At 36.6% G+C, this 19,552-nt stretch overlaps 1 pseudogene; it reads left to right on the forward strand.

Annotated features, from left to right (window-relative positions):
- Positions 1-395: 395 nt before the first annotated feature.
- Positions 396-1,835, forward strand: LOC110554534 (S-formylglutathione hydrolase-like; annotated as a pseudogene).
- Positions 1,836-19,552: the final 17,717 nt, after the last annotated feature.

Below are 19,552 nucleotides of genomic sequence, written 5' to 3' on the forward strand. Positions count from 1 at the left end.
CTCTCTCTTCCTCATCTCCTCCTATGCTCCTCTCCAAGTCCTCTTCCCTTTCCATCTGACCCTAGCTTATCAGGTCTATCAGAACTGGCTGTCATTCTTACTAGTTTGTGGACTTGGGGAGTGGCATGCATGCAGAAAGGGGAGGGAGGGTGGGATCGGGAGGGGAGGAGGGAGGGGCTTATGGGGGGATACAAAATGAATAAAGTGTAATTAATAAAATAAAAAAAAGAAATGCAACAAAAAAAAAGGAGAGAAGAGGAGGAGGGGAGGAAAGAATCCTAGAAAAAAAATCAGTCTTAGCCAGTCACCGAGATCCACTGCCCTTTGGTGCAAACAAAACACAAAGCAGAAACAAAAAAACAAAACAAACAAACAAATAGGAATTGGACAGGAGAATAATGGCGCTGAAACAGGTTTCCAGCAATAGGTGCTTTGGAGAGCTCCAGAAAGTTTTTGAACATGACAGTGTTGAGCTGAAATGTAAAATGAGATTTGCTGTCTACAGTCAGATTTACCACCACAGGCCAAGTGGAAAGCGTCCTGCAAGCCACTGGCTGCCTGGTTGAACTTGCACAGAACAAAATTTCATATCAAAGTCGGGCTTTCAGCAAGCTGCCTCAGAACACAGCCTTGTAGTCATTGCTCCAGACGCCAGCTCCTATGTCTGCAATATTAAAGGAGAAGATGACCGCGGCACGCGCTGGGTTTTATGTGACTGCCACTGAAGATCCCTGGAACACTAACTACAGAATATCCCCTTATGTGACAGAGAAGCTTTCATGACTCATAAATGCCAATTTCCCAGTGGACCCACAGAGGATGTCTATTTTTGGTCACTCCATGGGAGGCCACAGAGCTCTGATTTGTGCTTTGAAAAATCCTGGAAAATACAGATCTGTGTCAGCTTTTGCTCCAATTTGCAACCCAGTGCTCTGTCCTTGGGGCCAGAAAGCTTTTAATGGGTATTTGAAACCAAAGCAAAGTAAATGGAAGACTATGTTGCAACTTTACTTGTGAAGTCCTATTCAGGGTCTCAGATTGACGCACTAATTGATCAGGGAAAAGAAGACAAGTTTCTCTTCCTGATAACTTCATAGCTGTCTGCATAGAAAACAAAATCCCTTATAGAGCTCCTGTCCCCTGCAGGTATTTCTATGTCCCCTACTTTCATATGATTCCCTGGACTCTACCCAGTGTTGGGCTATGAGTCTCAGCAACAGAACCAAATATCTGGGCCCAGGGGTCTTTTCTGAGACTGATACTCCAACCAAGAACCACACATGGAGATAACCTAGAACCCCTGCACAGATGTAGCCCACGGCAGCTCAGTCTCCAAGTGGGTACCCTAGTAATGGGAACAAGGAATTTCTCTGAAAAGAACTCAATGGCTGGGTCTTTGATCACCTCCTCTTGAGGAGGGAAGAGCCTTACCTCAAAGGTTGCAGAGGAAGGTACTGCTGTCTGTCCTGATGAGACCTGATAAGCTAGGATCAAAGGGAAGGGGAGGAAGACCTCCCCTATTATGAACTTGGAGGGGCATGGGAGGAGATGAGGAAGGGTGGGAATGGGAGGGGATGAGAGGGGCCTACAGCTGGTATACAAAGTGAATACACTGCAATTAATTTAAAAAATAAATTATTAAAAAAGAAAAAGAAAAAATAAAGTCCCTGCAGTTTTAAGGCTACAAGAGGGTTATGATCTTAGCTGCTACTTCATTTCTACCTTCAGCACTGACCACTGACCACATCAGGCATCATGCAAAATACATGAAAAGCTTCAGACAGGAGAATCTGATCAGCATTATAAAAGAGGGAATAAACAGAATTTTCGAGTAAAATATTTTGGATTTCCTCCCAAAAGATCATACTCCTGCAGCTGAATAACTTCTTTGAATAAAAATATCACACTTTCTGGTAAAAAATTCAGTCATATGTGAAGTAAGCAAGGTGCCATCAGGCTATCTAAGTAAGACACAGTATTTTCAACATCTTATTTATTATCAAAGATGGAAGAGAGAGAAAGCACATAAAGATGATAAATTGAAAATTATTTGACCTCCCCACCCCACCCCCAGGGAGGAGCAGTCCTGTTAGACCACAGAGGAGGACTTTGCAGCCAGCCCTGAAGATACCTGATAAAACAGGGTCAAATGAAAGGGGAGGAGGTCCTCCCCTATCAGTGGACTTGGAAAGGGGCAGGGAGGAAACCAGGGAGGGAGTGTGGGGTTGGGGAGGGAATGAGGGAGCGGGATACAGCTGGGACACAGAGTTAACAAAATGTAACTAATAAGAAAAATAAAATTAAAAAAATAAAAAAAGAAAATTATTGAGCTCCCCATGTTTGGAATTAGAATGAAGTTAAAATGATATAAAAGCTCAGATTTAAAATAGCTCATAATATTTTGATGTTATTAAACTATGACACTATATAAGCAAATATATAGAATTTCTGAAGATTCATTCAACTACGAATCTACTTAATGTATTATGAAATTATATATAACATATATAATTTGAAAAAATATATAATATGTATTATATAGAACATATTATATATATATGTATATATATAAACTTAAGAAATAACCAGTTGATGTCTCAGATCTTAGGAAACTAGAACCAAAATATAGAATCAGACATATTTTCATTTAATTTAATAAAGATATTTCTTATATGCATAAGCAAGTCATTGTTAGTCCTTATATTTGCTTATTGGCACAGTATTTTAAAATTCTAAACAATGACAAGCAGAAATATATAAAAGATCTTATTTTAGAATGTATGTTAATTAGCACTTTATTGACTGACTTTCATCAGATATTCACTTGAAAAATAAGCTTGCAATGTGGATCACTTTAAAATTGACAGTTACATAAACTGTAGCTGTAACTATGAGTCACACAAAGCAAAGATAGAATATTTTTCTCTGTTCTTGTAGAACATTAAGTTGCTGGATGTAAGATTGTGAAGCAAATAAATACCTAAAGATTTTTGAGCTTTTCTGCAAATGAATAATTACATTACTTGCTAACATAGGGAATATGGAATGATTGAAGGTTTGAGGAAGAAATTACTGGTAATGTTTTCGATGCTGCTTTATAGGTCTTTCCAACACACCTGAGAAGACATTTTGAAGAAATGGTTGAAAAGTGATACTACAAACGATGATTCCACATTTGAGAGTCACTGATCTCATGCTTGACTCTGAAGCCACTTGTTGGGGGATACAACAAAGAAGGTAAAAAATATAAAAACCTAAGACTGAATAGACTAACATACATGCAAAGGCTGATGAGCCAGGAAAGAGAGATTAGCAGAATATTAGGAATCATGCTAGTACAACCGGAAGAATGGAAGGTGAGTATTAATGGCCAAAGAATGGATAAAATATGAAAAAATTATAATGAAGAACTAGGGAGAGGAATAAGCGTAAGATGATGTTTCAAGAAGTTTGGAGAATATAAGCCTAAGTGTGAGAGAAGAATAAAGAAACTATGTATTTTTAAAGAAGACAAATGCTAGACTTTGGATTGAAATTCATTCTTTTTGAAAAAAAATTAAATCTTCATGGAATGCTTCCCTGTCAGAGTGTTCAATATGCAAGATATTTATTATTAACTAAAGTTAATTCATTTAAATTTTATGAATCTGTTGGCTGATATACTGGTGAAATGTGATTGGCTCATCAGCTCAAATTATAATTTATACAGTCTTAGAAAAAGTGTTTGCTTTAGGAAATAACTTTGTATTATTCAAATTTTCAACCAGAGAAGCAAGATCATCAGATGATGTAGGGGTTATATACATATCAATATTTTCACATGGCTACATGCATATATATGTATATATGAACAAATGATTACTCAATGGCTAGGGCGTTTATAAAAATATTTACAGATGAATAAAGAAATGAACTCACAGGGAAGTCACTCTTCGGAAAAAAATATCACAAGTTTTCTCTCAGCTTTCTGTTGCTGTATAACAAATTACTTCAAAGTAAATTAAAAAATTTGGCTACACTTTAATTGTCAAACACCACACGTTCTGCCTGTCCCTAGCATTAAACCCATGCACCCCTCCCATAAACATTGGTAAATTAAAACATCAACATATATGGTTCGAATGTTTAGGAGTGAATATAAACCTGAGAGCTCTGGGTAGGCATCCTTGATGAGTTCCCCATCAACGTACTGTTCAGATCTGCTGTCTTCTGGAAGCTTGAACAAAGTTAGACCTTGCCATGACAGTTCATCGTGTTGCTGAGATAGTTCATCCACACGACAGGTAAGCTGGTACTGGCCGTTGGACAAGGTCTCCACTGTAACTTCTCCATAGACCTCGCTGGGCATAACCTGGAGTCCAGCTTCTCATGGAGTCAGTGGTCCAAAGGGATAGAATAATTTGAAATTATGTAAAACACGCGTAACAAAAACCATGCATCACTGGGTCAGCTTGAAGAACAGCTACCACACCCAGAACAAATTTGTCAATTTCCAGTCATGTATCAAAGCACAAACTAAACCCTGTAATTGGTTTTGATTGCTTATTTTATCTTTTTAGGGTTGTTATGACTTTTTTTCCGACTTATATATAATCGTGTTTCAGTCTACTCAGGATTCAATAACCAGATGTTAAAAACTAAGTGGCTGGAGTAATATAAATGTATTTTCTTACAGTTCTTGAAGCTAGAAGCATAAAATTACTTGGCAGGTTTGGCTTTTTATGTTGTCGTCTTGCTGTGTCCATTATGGTAGTACTTTGAACTGTATTTTGTCAACGTCCTCATTCTCTCATAAGGACATAAGTAATATTTCAGGAGTGCATACTTCCCGAACCTGAATTAATCTCATTTACTATTTATATGTTCTCTCTCAAAATAATCATGAGGAGTTAGGATTTCAAGATAAGCGTTTTGGAAGGGTAGAAGTTAGTACATAATAATGATGTGTCTGTATTAACATCCCAAATAGTATATAAGATCTAATTCTATATTTAGTTTAGTGATTAGGAATGTCAAAAATGTCAAATAATTTGTTAGTATGCCAAATTAAACCAAAGTTTTGTTTTGTTTTTTTAATGGGTGCTTTATCTATACAGAAGTTGTATCTTGTACTTCAAAATCACATTAAGGACTGAAGAAACTGTTTAAGACAGCATATTACTCAAATATTATATTTTTGATCAACCCTGCTTCCTTACTTATTGTATTAATGGCATTTATTATAGCCTACCCTATCTATGAAAATTTGATCTATGCATAATGGCAATTAACATACCTTTGCTCTAAGTATGCTATAATGAATGTATCTTCAAGTCACTTATGATAGCCTTGTTCCATATCTAATATAATGATCTACATATTTATAACATTTATCAGCATAGCTCCTCTGAAATATTAATCTACATAGCACTTATTACCATATCACCCCCTTGTGTATGATAAAATTATTGTGTTTAATAATCACTTCATTCAACTGAAATCTGAACTTTATAGGGGTAGGGGATTTTGCCTATCACTTACAAAGATTCAGTAAAAGAAATTGCCTTGTCCCAACAAAAAATACAACAATTTATTTCTTTACAAAGCTTTAGTGCTATCATCAATATGTATGCTATCATCAGTATGAACACCCCTCAGCTGGACAGCTAAGGGAAATGAAGGAAACAATGCTCTTACCTAAAAGTATTTAGCAATTCTACTTATTCATTTTTCATCAAACAATTTCAGAAATAAATTTAAATTTCCTAAGAAATGTTTACCAAATTCACTTGTGTAAGAAATATTTACATATCTATAATTTCCACATGAGGAGTACTTTACTGTATGAAGTAAGATAGTCAATAGAAATACGAGGAAAGACTATAATGTCAATTTAAATGCAATATGTTCTATGCAATATGTGCAAAGTCAGAGAAATAATATGTGTAAATACAGAATTAAAGGAAGTCTTCCTGGGAAAATTGACACATAAAATTGAAGAGGAAATGTTATTCTGAAAAATGGAGGTGGAGGAGGACTATCAGGTGTCCAGGATTAAATCAGAAAACAATGATCCATGAATGTGTAGGTATAGTGATAATTACCTTCTCTGATTTGGCTAAATCTAGTGTCTTATGCTACAGAAAATATAGGTAGAATGAGGTCATGGTAGCATTGAAATGTACATCATAATTTGGAACTTTTGCAGTTAGCAAGATGAGTCATTGAACGTTTTTTAGTGAATGACTAACATGCTCAGTCAGCATGTGCCTCGAGGAAGATTACATTGGCAGCAATGAGCTAATTTGAATCTATGGAAACAATTTTGAGATAATAATGCCTCATTATGAAAATCAAAACTTTTAAACCTAATTAACGTATAACCATACTTAGAATAGATGAATAAGATTGGCACACAATTTGTACATGTACAAAAATACCTGTAAACTCTGTGATTACAATTAATAAGTTATTTAAAATAGAAAATATTCATGGAAGATACTCTGTAGGCTATGAAAAAAGGAATCTGGACAACCCGGCCACAAAACCTTTGACCTACAATCTGTCCTGCCTGAAATATGCGCTAGGGCAATGGTGGCACAGAATTTGTGGGTGCAGCCAACCCTTGCCTGGTTTAGCTTGAGGGCCATGCCATGAGATAGATTGCATGCCCTAGACTGCCTGAATGGCCAGGAACTGGCAAATTAATAGCCCAGAGAGTAGGATAGGATCAAACATGATTGATTAAAAGAAAAAAAAAATAAGCAACATCCAACAACAAAAGGTATGTCATAGATGGTAATTTAGTGTTTTGTTGGACTCCTAAGAGCCATGTATGGATAAAACCTAGAACCCTTACTCAGACGTAGCCCATGGCAGCTCAGTATCCAAGTAGGTTCCCTAGTAAGGGGAACAGGGACTGTTTCTGACATGAACTCAGTGGCTGACTCTTTAACCTCCCCACTATCTGAGGGTGGAGCAGCCTTGGTAGGCTACAGAGGAGGACATTGCAGCCAGTCCTGAAGAAACCTGATAAGCCAGGGTCAGATGGAAGGGGAGAAGGACCTCCCCTATCAGTGGACTTAGAGAGTGGCAGGGAGGAGATGAGGGAGGGAGGGTGATATAGGGAAAGGGGGAGGGAGGGGGCTACAGCTGGGATACAAGTAAATAAGTGGCAATTAATCTAAAAAATAATAATGTAATTAAAAAAAGAGTGGAAGTAGGTGTGATATATATACATATGTATGTATATAAAATCTTTTTTATCTTTTGCCTGCTCTCTTCCTCCTATTGGGTTGCCTTGTTCATCCATAATATGAGAGCTTTTACCCTGTCTTATTTAATATTGTTTTGTCATGCTTGGTTGTTGTCTCTTCAAGGCCTATTGTTTTCTGAAGGGAAAGACAGGGGGAGTAGCCTTGGGGAAGAGAAAAAAAAAATGAGGGGAACTGGGAGGAAAATGAAGTGGAGGGAAGGATATTATATCAAAGAAGAATCTGTTTTCAATAAAAAATGTAAACCCATGAATACGAAATTAGTATGTTATTTAAGATAGAAAGTATTTAGAGAAAAAATGAAAAGCAAGTATTTAGAGAAGAAAAGTAGTTTAAAATGATTTATTTAATGTCTCTGTTTTCTCATTTCTAAGATTAAAGAAACAATATTTAATTCATAAAATTGTTTCTATGGGCTTGACAGGAGTTCATGATTATCATTGATCTTGTTGTTATCCACTTAATCCTGAACAAATTATTAAAACCTTGAAGAACTGCCAAATTCATTCCAAGTGACTAATAAAGATTAGTAATTTTTCATTCTGTGTATATTCATGTAATTGGGAAACAACAAGTAAAATCATTTAAAATTTTAGTTTGTTCATAACATCTCCACATGGCATAATTCTATGATTTAATACTTATAAGTTAAAAAAATATTGATTGTAGTGACATAATTCAAAATATCATAATCCATCTTTCCCTTATTAAAGTAATTTTAGATACGTGTTGATTGCTTACTTGTTTTAAGCCAGCATGAATGTGTTTGTTAAGCTAATAAGGGAATGGATTTTCTAGAAAGTAAAAAAAAACAGTAGGGTGAGAAAAAAAAATTGAAAGACTTTTAGTTGGTGAAAAGAAACGTTGGGAGAACGTTTTTTAAATGGTGTATTGATCAGAGAATTAATGTACCAAAAACCTTAATAGCATGCTTGCTTTGTTCAAGAAACTAAATTATGTTTTCTGACAAGTATAAAGAAATTAACCTAAAGATGTAATTCTAAATTAATATCTAGAAAAAAGTGCTAGTTTTTAATGGTGCATAACAAATTACCACAAACTAGCTTAAAACAACAGAGATTTTTTTTTTCTGTCATACTTTTTGGGAGTGAGTGTGTGTATATAGACAGTCATATGCTCGGGGTTAATGGAAAAGAAATCAACATTTTCACGGGCTGCATAAACAGTGAGAACTCAAATTTTTCCCTCAGACTCTTTGAGGTTATGGCATAATTACTGACTTATATACACAAGGAAATGTCGTTTCTATTCTGTGCTGCCTGGAGGATAGGAGGCTTCTGTCAGGAGTATGAGGCCACCCTGAGGAACTAGACAAACAGTCCCGTAGGAACAGGAAGGCTTATTTCTCAAAGCCATTAAGATAATTTCACACACCTACGAATTCTAGTACAACAATGTTAAGTCTGTAACTGCACCATCACTTTGTCCCGAAGGGCTTCTCAGCTATTTAATGTGGACCCCGTTCACACTAAAAGGCTCTGAGATTATGCTGAGCAAGATTGCCAGGGAACAAGCATGTTGGATATAAACTTAAAACTATGCTTATCACACATGTAATAAAAGTAACTTGAAATATGAGACAGTGAAACCTTAAATGGAAAATTCCGGGGATCAAAGCTGCTGAGAGAGAGAAAGAAGGTATTTCAAGTTAATTCATGAAGAAAAAGTGAAGGTGCCAAGAGATCATGCCAGATTCGTGTTGTAATGGTTCTTCAAAGTCCTCTGCCTCCTTCAATCTTTCTTCTATCCTGGCTTAATCACTGTTCCCTGCCTTTCCCAAAATAGGCAAATGGAACTTGAACTGTATGCCAGTGGCAGAGAATCTTCTCAAATATGTAATATATCATTTAAAGTTTTAACTCCTACTCAAGAACTGAAACCTGCCCACTTTTCATCTGCAATCTTCTTTCATAACTGCCTTAATGACTGACTTTGGTCTAACTCTAGGCTACTGAATCCACTATGTCCAAGCCATGTTTAATCTGAAATTGTTAATCTGAAACAAGGGGTCCCTGGATTGTAACTGGCTATGCATGAGCAATCTAACTGGATCAACCTAATGACTCTCAATTTCAGCTTCAGGGAGAAGTGATTTAATGAAAGTCTTAAACAGTATACCTAAAAACAATCAGACTGATGATAACAAACCCTCTGGAATACATTAGGAAATTTTCTAAGAATTTTTGGTTGAAAGCACTGATCTTTTTTCAATGCCCAGAGCCTATTACATCAAGAAAAGCAGAGAGGTCCCTTTCTTAGGAAATATGAAGACAGATAAAAATGAATTATTTTCAAAAGTTCTGTTAAAGAACTTATCAGTTCATGTGCTTGTTTTAATATGTTTGTTTTGTTCTTTGTTTGTCTATTGCTTTCTCTTATTCACACATATCAAGAAGGACAATATCAAGTTGAGCTACCTAATTTGTGATTTGAATGCAACACATAATTTTCAGGCTATAAATAATCATACCAGAGGACCCCCCCAAAAAAAGTAAACCCAAATATGGAGATAAATATAAGTACTAAATCTTGTCCTCAACCTTAAAAGAAGCATCATTCTTTGGTTGTTTTTTTTTTGTCTTTTTAAACTTAAAAATCATTTTATTCATTATTTAAGACTTTGAATGATACATTTTGATCATGTTAAACTTCTTCCCCCAGAGCTTTCCAGGCCACCCCAATTTCCAGCCTGACAATAGTTTTGTCATTCTTTATGAACAATAAAATATAATGAATGATTTTATATCATTTTTGCTTACATAAAAGAAAAGCCTTCCACTAAGATACTTAGAAAATAGGCATCAGAATTGGGAGAAGACAAGGAACAGGGAAGGAACCTACCACAGAAGACCTCTGAAAGAATATACCCTGGAGGGTATGGAAGCAGATGATAGGTCTGATAGCCAAACCTTGGGCAGAATACAGGGAATCTTATGGAAGAAGAGGGAGATAGAAAGACCTGAAGGAGTCAGGAGCTCCACAAGGAGACCAACAGAGCCGAAGAATCTGGGCTCTGCAGAGACAGATGCTCCAACCAAGGACCATGCATGGAGAGGACATAGACCCCCTGCTTAGATGTAGCCCATGGCAGCTCAGTCTCCAAGTGAGTACCCTAGTAATGGGAGCAGAAGCTGTCTCTGACATGGACTCAGTGGTCAGCTCTTTCATCACCTCCTCCTGTGATCACATCCTCCTGACAGCTTGCCAGGCCACAGAGGAAGACAATGCAGCCAGCCCTAACCTGATCAGTTAGAGGAGGACCTCCCCTGTCAGTGAACTAGGGGAGGGGCATGGAGAAGGAGAAGAAGGAGGAAGGAAGCAAGTGGGAGGAGATGAGGGAGGGGTATATAGCCAGGCTACAAAGTGAATAAATTGTAATAAATAATAAAGCAAAAAAAAAATTTTCAAAAGAAAATAGAGACAAAATAAAGCAATATGAATTAGAGTCAGGGTCTGATAAACAGAATTTAGCCAATCTTGAAACTTGTTGACATGGAATATCAAGAGAATGAGATTTCCAGCTAGGCACATTTACCCAAGAAGGCAAATAACTGAGAGTGAAAAATTCTGTCTTAACTAGTATGTCATTTTCATTTGTCTATTATCTTCCTACTGTTACTGTTTGTAATGCAACAAGCCCTACTTTATGAATTTTACATATTGTCTGGCTGTATGTTTTTCCCCAAATTTATGGACAACAACTGAAAGTTACACACAATAAATTCAGTAAGATCACTTCACTAATAAATTGGAAAGCCTAGCTTTTTCTTGTCGGTGGGTTTTTTGTTTTGTTTTGTTTTCTATTGTTTTTTAATTTAGTTTTTTATTTATTTCAATTTATTCACTTTGTATCCCAGCTGTAGCCCCCTCCCTCATTCCTTCCCAATCCCACCCTCCCTCCCTCTTCTATCAGGCCACAGAGAAAGACAATGCAGACAGTCCTGATGGAAAGCCTAGCTTCAACCCAAAAATTAACTAATTGACAATGATGAGAATTTGAGGCAGCCACTGGCAACAGATGTGAGTTCTGGAAGAGTGCTGGGCTGGGAATGTGTTTAAGGATGTTATTCTGGGGTTAGAGAAAGAATAAAGTGTTTGTTGTTGCTGGATGTCTCAGGAGTGTACTTCTCTATGTCAAATAAATTTCTGCTATTTTTAACCCAGTGGCTAGTTCTAACGGAAGTCCCATATCTGAACTCCATCCCTTTGACATGATTTTTTCTCTGGGGATTGTCTCTTGACAAAAGCACATAACTTAGATATCATCTGACCAGATTAAACAGATTAAACTAGTGAACGTAACTATGGATGTTATACCCTTCACCATACACTGCAGATTAAAACAAAACAGAAGTAAAGTTAAGTAAGAGCTCTAATGACTGGAAATCCTTGGATTCACACACCCCTAAAGAGAATGTTACCTTTTTATTTCCACCAAATTAACTGCATTCACAGTAAAGTTTCCTTTTTAACTAAAGATTAATATGGAGCATCCTGTGGAATACAAGTTGACTGAACGGGAAGCTATGTAATGTAAAAGGTTTAAGGTCAATGAATAATTAAGCTAGAACAATTACAATGTAGTAGAAGCAATAATCTTAGAGTAATCTCGACAAAATATTCCCAGAGCAAAAAAAAAAAAAATTGAATGCTATGACAGGGTAGACATTAGAGAGTCCACATATTAGGTAAAAAACAAAAAATGGTATATGAATTTGTGATGTCTTGTAATTGATTCTAATTGATACTACAAGGGTATCAACTAAATTTAAAAAATAATTATTATTATTTATTACAATTTATTCAATTTGTATCCCAGCTGTGTCCCCTTCCCTTCTCTCCTCCCAATTCCACCCTTTCTCTCTCTTCTCTCCCATGCCCCTCCCCTAATCCACTGATAAGTGAGGTCTTCCTCCCCTTCTAATTGACCCTAGCCTATCAGGTCTCATCAGGATTGGTTGCATTGTCTTCCTCTGAAGCCTGGCAAGGCTGCTCCCCCCAGGAGGAAGTGATCAGAGAGCCTACAACTGCATTCATGCCAAGAAAGCTGCTGATCCTTTTCTTAGGGATCCCACGTGAAGACTGAGACTATGGACTACATCTGAGCCAGGGTTTTAGATCCTCACCATGCTTTAGCTTTGATTGGGATATCAGTTTCTGCAAGTCCCCTAGGGCTCAGTTTTTTGGCTCTGTTCGTCCCCTTTTGGGGCTCCTGTCCCATCCAAGTCTATCTCCTCATTCTTTCCTAAGATTATCTGCATTCTGCCCAAAGTTTGCCTATGAGTCTCAGCCTCTGCTTTGATACCTTGATTAGTAGAGTCTTTCAGAGGCCATTTGTGGTAGGTTCCTGCCCAGTTCCCTGTCTTTTCTTGCTTCCAATGTCTATCACACGTCCTTCTGAATGAGGATTGAGCATCTTCCCTAGGGTCTTCCTTGTTGTTTAGCTTCTTTAGGAATATAGATTTTAGTATGTTTAGCCTATATCATATGGCTAATATCCACTTATGAGTGAGTATATACCATGTGTGTCTTTCTGCTTCTGGGCTACCTCACTCAAGATGATCTTTTCTAGTTCCCACCATTTGCCTGCAAATTTCTTAAAGACCTCAACATAAAACCAGACACACTAAACCTGTTAGAAGAAAAAGGGAGAAAGATCCTTAAACTCATTGGCACAAGAGACAACTTCCTGGACAGAACACCAACAGCAGAAGCTCTAAGACCAACAATCAATAAATGGGACCTCATGAAACTGAGAAGCTTTTGTAAAGCAAAGGACACTGTCATCAGAACAAAATGACAGCCTACAGATTGGGAAAGGATCTTCATCAACCCTATTTCTGACAGAGAGCTAATATACAGAATATATAAAGAACTTAAGAAGTTAAACACCAACAAACTGAGTAATCCAATTAAAAAATGGGGTTCAGAGATAAACAGAGAATTCTCAATAGAGGAATATTGAAAGGCAGAGGAACACTTAAAGGAATGTTCAATGTCATTAGCCATCAAAACAGCCCTGAGATTTCACCTTACACCCATCACAATGGTTAAAATAAAAAACTCAAGTGACAACACATGCTGGAGAGGATGTGAAGAAAGGGGAACCCTCCTCCATTCCTGGTGGGAATGTAAACTTATACAACCACTTTGGAAATCAATCTGGTGCTTTCTCAGGAAATTGTGAATAGTGCTACCTCAAGATCCAGCTATACCACTCTTGGGCATATATTTGAAATATGCTCAAGTATACAACAAAGACATTTGCTCAACCATGTTCATAGCAGCTTTATTTATAATAGCCAGAATCTAGAAACAACCTAGATATCCTCCAATTGAGGAATGGATATAGAAATTGTGGTACAATTACACAATGGAATACTACTCAGCTATTAAAACCAAAGATATCAACAAAATTTTAATTTGCACTTTTAATGTCTGGATTCTATGAGAAAAAAAATTACTGATCCTTTGACTAAGCTGTTAAAAAATTTTATAGCAAATCTCACTACATAAGCCACATTTCTCTAATTTTTACAAGTCCCTGAAGAGTACTGCCACCACAGTATTTTCATGTCTTCTTTTAAACTGGCTCTCTTGAATGTCCCCTCTTATAAGAGTTTTGTCATGGAGTAAAAGCTTATAAATTCTACAAGGATTTCTCTAATTCTAATCAGACTGCTTTTCCATCTGCTTCTGTTGGGGCTTAGTTCCATGCCTTCCTTACATGTGAAACCAAAAATAAAGAAATAACTAATATAGAAACTAAAATTTGATAGGATCTATCATAGTTTCATTTTATTGTAGTTTTAAGACACCTAACCAAGGCAACATAAAGAAAAAACAAAAGAAGAGCTTACTTAGACTACAGGTTTAGAGGGAAAGTAGAAGACTATCATGGTGGGTCCTATGAAAACAGGCAGGAATGATAATTTCACAGTAGCTGAGAGATGACATGTTGGGACAACTGGGAGGCAGAGACAAACAGCTCCCTGGGAATGGGGTAGGCTTTTGAAACCTCAAAGCCCGCCCTTATAACATACCTGCTCCAACAAGACCGTGTGTTCTAAATCTTTCCAAACAGGTTCATCAACTGAAGACCAAAATTAAAATAAATAAGCCTATGGGGGCCAATCTCATGCAAACCAGCACAGGAAGCTCCATATATAGTACTTAAGTATTAACTACAACTGCCATTCACTCCCCAATGTGCTATTTTAGATTCATGCTCTGTTTTAAACAATACTTAAAATAATTATAATGTATTCCATTGTTTGAACAAAGCACTATTCATTTGGCTACTCTCTACCTATTGCATATGTAGTTGTAAGTACATATTACTTTTAAAAATAATAAAATCTACACCATACATCAACTTATATTCACAGCAGCAGAACTAATAGTGTTCATTGGTACAGTTATTCATTAACACCAGGTATTTGCAGTTTTGCTAATATTTCTATCTAACAGCCCAACAAAATAAAAATTAGTTTAAAAATTACTATAACTAACTGCATTTGAAAACAAATATGTCTTGCTAGAAATTAATTAAAAAGTTAATAAAAAAATTAATGTCAATGTGCTGGCTAGTTTTACGCCATTGACACAAGCCAGAGTCACTTGAGAAGACAAACTTCTACTGAGAAAATGTCTTCATGGCATTTACTTGTGGGCAGGTCTGTGGAGCATTTTATTGGTTAATGATTGATATGGACGGGCTCAGCTCACTGAATGTACTGCTACCCCTGGGCAGGTGGCCTTGGAGGGTATGAAAAGCAGGATGAGAAAGCCATGAGGAGCAAGTCAATTAGCAACAGTCAGTCAGTCCTCCCTGGCGTCTGGATCAGTTTCAACCTTCAGGTACCTGCCTTGAGTTCCTGACCTGACTTCCCTGAATGATGGACGACAAGCAGTAAGATGAAATAAACCCTTTCCTCCTCAAGTTGATTTTGGTCTATGTTGTATGTACTACAGCGACAGAAGCCCTAACTACAGTATACAACAATAAAATAATTGCTCACTAAAAAGTCTCCATATGAAAATCAATACCCTCACATAGACAATAGACATTTGACAATGCAAACCTCACTTAAACCTACACAGGAGATCATGTGCCTATAAACTGGAAGTGAAAGATTTACACGAACTAAAAGATATTCTACTTCTTATAGAGGAAAATTTAATTCAACATATATGTCAGATAGTCTTAAGTGATAGCCAAGGGCATCTCAAGATAAATATAAGTAAATCATGTTATAAACATACAGAAGATATCCTAAATTTCATGATTGAAAGTCAATATTCAAGAATACCTGTGAAAATATTTCAAAAAGCAGAACCTGCAAGTCCTATAAAAGAAGCTGTGTAAGTATCCATTGCAGTGACATATGAATAGACAAGTGAATCTACTGAAAAGAACTCAAAACTAGACTCAAATTCATGTGCATATCTCACGTGTGATAAAAGCAGCATCACAAACCACAAGGCAGGGGACTTTTAATAAGCGATATTCATAAAACTAGGTAACCATCTGGGAAAAAACAAAATTAGATCCACATCTCACAGAATGTACTCAAAATGGGTTAGTGATGAAAATGTAAAAATTTGAAACCATATGATTTCTAAAAAGAAACATGAATTCCTTTTTAAATTATATATAAGGTTTCCCAAAGAAAATTTACATTCAAAAAAACCAATGAGAAAAAGATTAACAAATTTAGCTGTATAATTTTTATGTTGACAAACTTTTTATTTCAGAGTGTAAAAACAACAACATAGTAGAAAAATATTTGTACCAAATGGCACAAAATTATTAATAACATTTTTATCTAAGGAATTTTTATGAACAAAGCAACAAACAACCAAACACCTGATAGGAAAAGCAGACAAAAAAAAAGAGGAAAAACATACAAATAGCTAATTCTTTAGAAACTTGGCTATTAAAAATTAATGAAATACATATAATCACATAAACATATATTTTAAAAATACTAAAAAGTCAGAAGGTTATGAATTTAAAATATGTGAAACACATTCTTTTTTGAGCAATGGAAAACAAATCCCAAAATAATGTTAATAGGGAGCAAATTTACTACACTATGGTAGAAATTTAATGATGCCTAATAATAAAATTATATTGTTGTAGGGAATAAATATAAAAATGAAGTTAATGTTTATTATTAAATCCTATAGTTATTATGGCCATATTATCTAACCTGCTATCAAATCAATAAGGACATGAATAACTGATAGATTTTAGCATAGCCTTATTTTACCTGAGGCTGAGCAGATATTAACTCCTAAGCTATCTCACTACCTTCCAGACACCATCTCGTGATATTCCTCTGATAATTTTTATCTGGACAGCTTTCCATCCATAGCTCCTTCACCACTTGCTTATTCTTCTCATCTGGGTTGCTTTCCTCTGTCCACACCAATCTGTCCATGTGCTTCTCTCCATGATAATCCATCACAGCCCTGTCTTTTTTTTCCCCACTGTGCCTATCTCTCTCCAGTGATCCTTCTGTCCCCAAAGCCCAAGAACCTTAGCTCCACCCCACACTTCTGCTCTGGCCAGGTGAAGGCCTTTTATTCAGCCAGTCAATAATAACTGCTTAGGCAAGGTTACAAATGTCATCTGGGGGATAGGTTTGTGTCTGCTTATAAAAGATAGGAAGAATACTTGGGGATCAAGATAGTTAATAATCAAACACAAGACACCAGACCATGCTGTTCCATTACATATTCATTCATTTTATCTCAATGACCAAGTTATCAGAATCAGTCCTGTGAATGTGCTTCCAAATATACAAACAGGTGCACGAAGTTAATTATGCAACACTGTTTACAGCTTTAAAATATATTATAAATCAACTTCATGCCTGTTAAAATTCACTCTGTATCGCACTCCATAGAGTATTATTCACAAGAATGAGAGTTTCATCATTGATGTGAGAAATCGCAGCTTACATGGCTATTATAAACCAACTTTCTGTAATATGGAGATTCAGGAAACAGGTGAGGCTGCACAGAAATCGATGGACGTGTACGATAGAAACGTGAGGAAGAAAACTGGAAGTTAGATCAGAAGGCTGTGTATAGCATGTGGAGAATTGATGGATAAGACAGAAAAAAGCGACTCGAATATCTGGAGAGAAAAGACACTTTTCTGACAGGGTGATTCTTACTCCTTAGACTTAGAAATCGGTGTGGTGCTTCTCATACCTTCACCTAACAAAAGGTACATCATGTAGTTCTGAGGAGGAGGATCAAAGGGGACACGCAAGGATTTAACTGATCAACTTAGATATTTCAGGACAAGTAATACAACCATGCTCAAATTAGTGGGAGAAAATAACTGCGAAATCAATACATTGGCTGACGGTAGACAAACATCCCAGCTTAAATATGTAATAGTGCTTAAAGTGTTTTCCACCAGGATCATGGGGTCCTACCAAATCAATAAAAAAAAAATATGGTATAAATAATGAGATTCTATTTTCACATTGTGGGGAGAAAGGTTTTATGAATCAAACCGTGGAGAGGAAAAGTCCCTGTAATGTTAGAAAGGAATCTAAATAGAGGTAGCAACTTGGGACTTTTAGCGTGGGAACCAATGAAAAGGAAAGGCAGGGACAGCGCATAGTGCACATGTGGTCTGTCCTATCTACCAAGAGGACCTAAAAGAAATGACCCAAAGCCTCTGTGCATACAGATCTTGATTCCTAAATACTGTTTTATGTAGAAAAGAAGCTGAAGCAAGGATCCTCAGAGCTTGGAAAACACAAGAGGAATTTTACATAAAAATGTACAAAAAAAATAATAAGGGGCATTTGAAAAGAACGGAGAAGCCATTGTTAAATATTTTATCTTAGCACTAAAGAGAAATTTCAGTAGTTAAGAATATGGGCTGCTCTTGTAGAGGGTGAAAATTTGGTTTCCAGAATTCATACTAGATGGCTTACAGGAGCCTATAAATGCAGCTCCAGGAGCTTCCATCACACACACACAAGAATACAAACATATAGACATAAATGAAAATAAAATATTTTGTCCTTTTCCCCCTTATACTGAAAATATATTTTTTCTCATTATTTTATGAATATATCTTTATTCTGATTGCAGTTTGCTTTACCTCTACCTTTCTCAGTTCCTTCCTCCCTCCTCTCCTATCAGGATCCCACCCCCATTCTGTCTCTTACTAGAAAATAAATAGTCTTCTAAGGGATAATAATAAAATAAAAACTAGCACATTAGATTATGGCAAAACAAACAAACAGAAGAAAAGGTCCCAAGAAAAAACACATTCTCCTGAGATCTTATACTCAGGAACCCCATAAAAACATTAAGCTGGAAGCCATAATGCATATCCAGAGGACCTGTAGAGCAAAAGAGAGAAATTTTTGAATAAAAATAAGAGAATTAAAAGAAAAAAGAAAGAGAGAGAGAAAGAAAGAGAGAGGGGGGGGAGAGAGAGGTAAGGAGGGAAGGAGAGAGAGAGAGAGAGAAGGAAGGAAGGAAAGAAAGCCCTAACATGACATTATGAGACAAGGAACCTCCAAAAGATGCTGCTGAATTCACTTTTGGATGGCCATCTACTGCTGGGCATTCAGCCTACCCTTAAAAGGAGTTTGTTCCCCCAGCGAAACTTCCTTGCAGAAAACTAAATTTTTATTTTCAAGTGGTTATCATTTCAAGATAGCTTCCGGGTTACAGATGAGGGCATCTGTCCACTTCTTTCAGCTCTAGGACCTAATCTGGTGCAGACCTATGCAGGCTCTGTGAGTGCTGCATCAGCCTACATGAGGTCATGTGTGCATTGATCCTGTTGATTTAGAGGGCCTTCTTTCCTTGATGTCCTCCATCCTTTCTGACTATTACATTCTTTTCATCTCTGCTTCTGCACGGCTCTCTGAGCTTTGAGGGGAAGAATTTGATGGAGACATCCTCTTTAGAGCTGAGTGTTCCAAGGTCTGTCACTCTCTGCATATTATCTGGCTGTGATGATTCCTCAAAAAGATTACACATGGTTTATCTCCAGATCCAGCTACATCACTCTTCAGCATAATCCCAAAGAATCTTAGAAAGAATATGGAAGGAAGGAAGGAAGGAAGGAAGGAAGGAAGGAAGGAAGGAAGGAAGGAAAAAGATTCACAATATATGCATATTCATAATATATAAACACATATGTAATATTTTCTGTTATTCTTGGCAAAATGCATCATTGCTTTGCACTTTGTCAGAATGTGGACAGTTGAGGGACATTTGACTAAATAACA

This window comes from Meriones unguiculatus, chromosome 6, assembly GCF_030254825.1.
Source record: "Meriones unguiculatus strain TT.TT164.6M chromosome 6, Bangor_MerUng_6.1, whole genome shotgun sequence".
NCBI lineage: Eukaryota > Metazoa > Chordata > Mammalia > Rodentia > Muridae > Meriones > Meriones unguiculatus.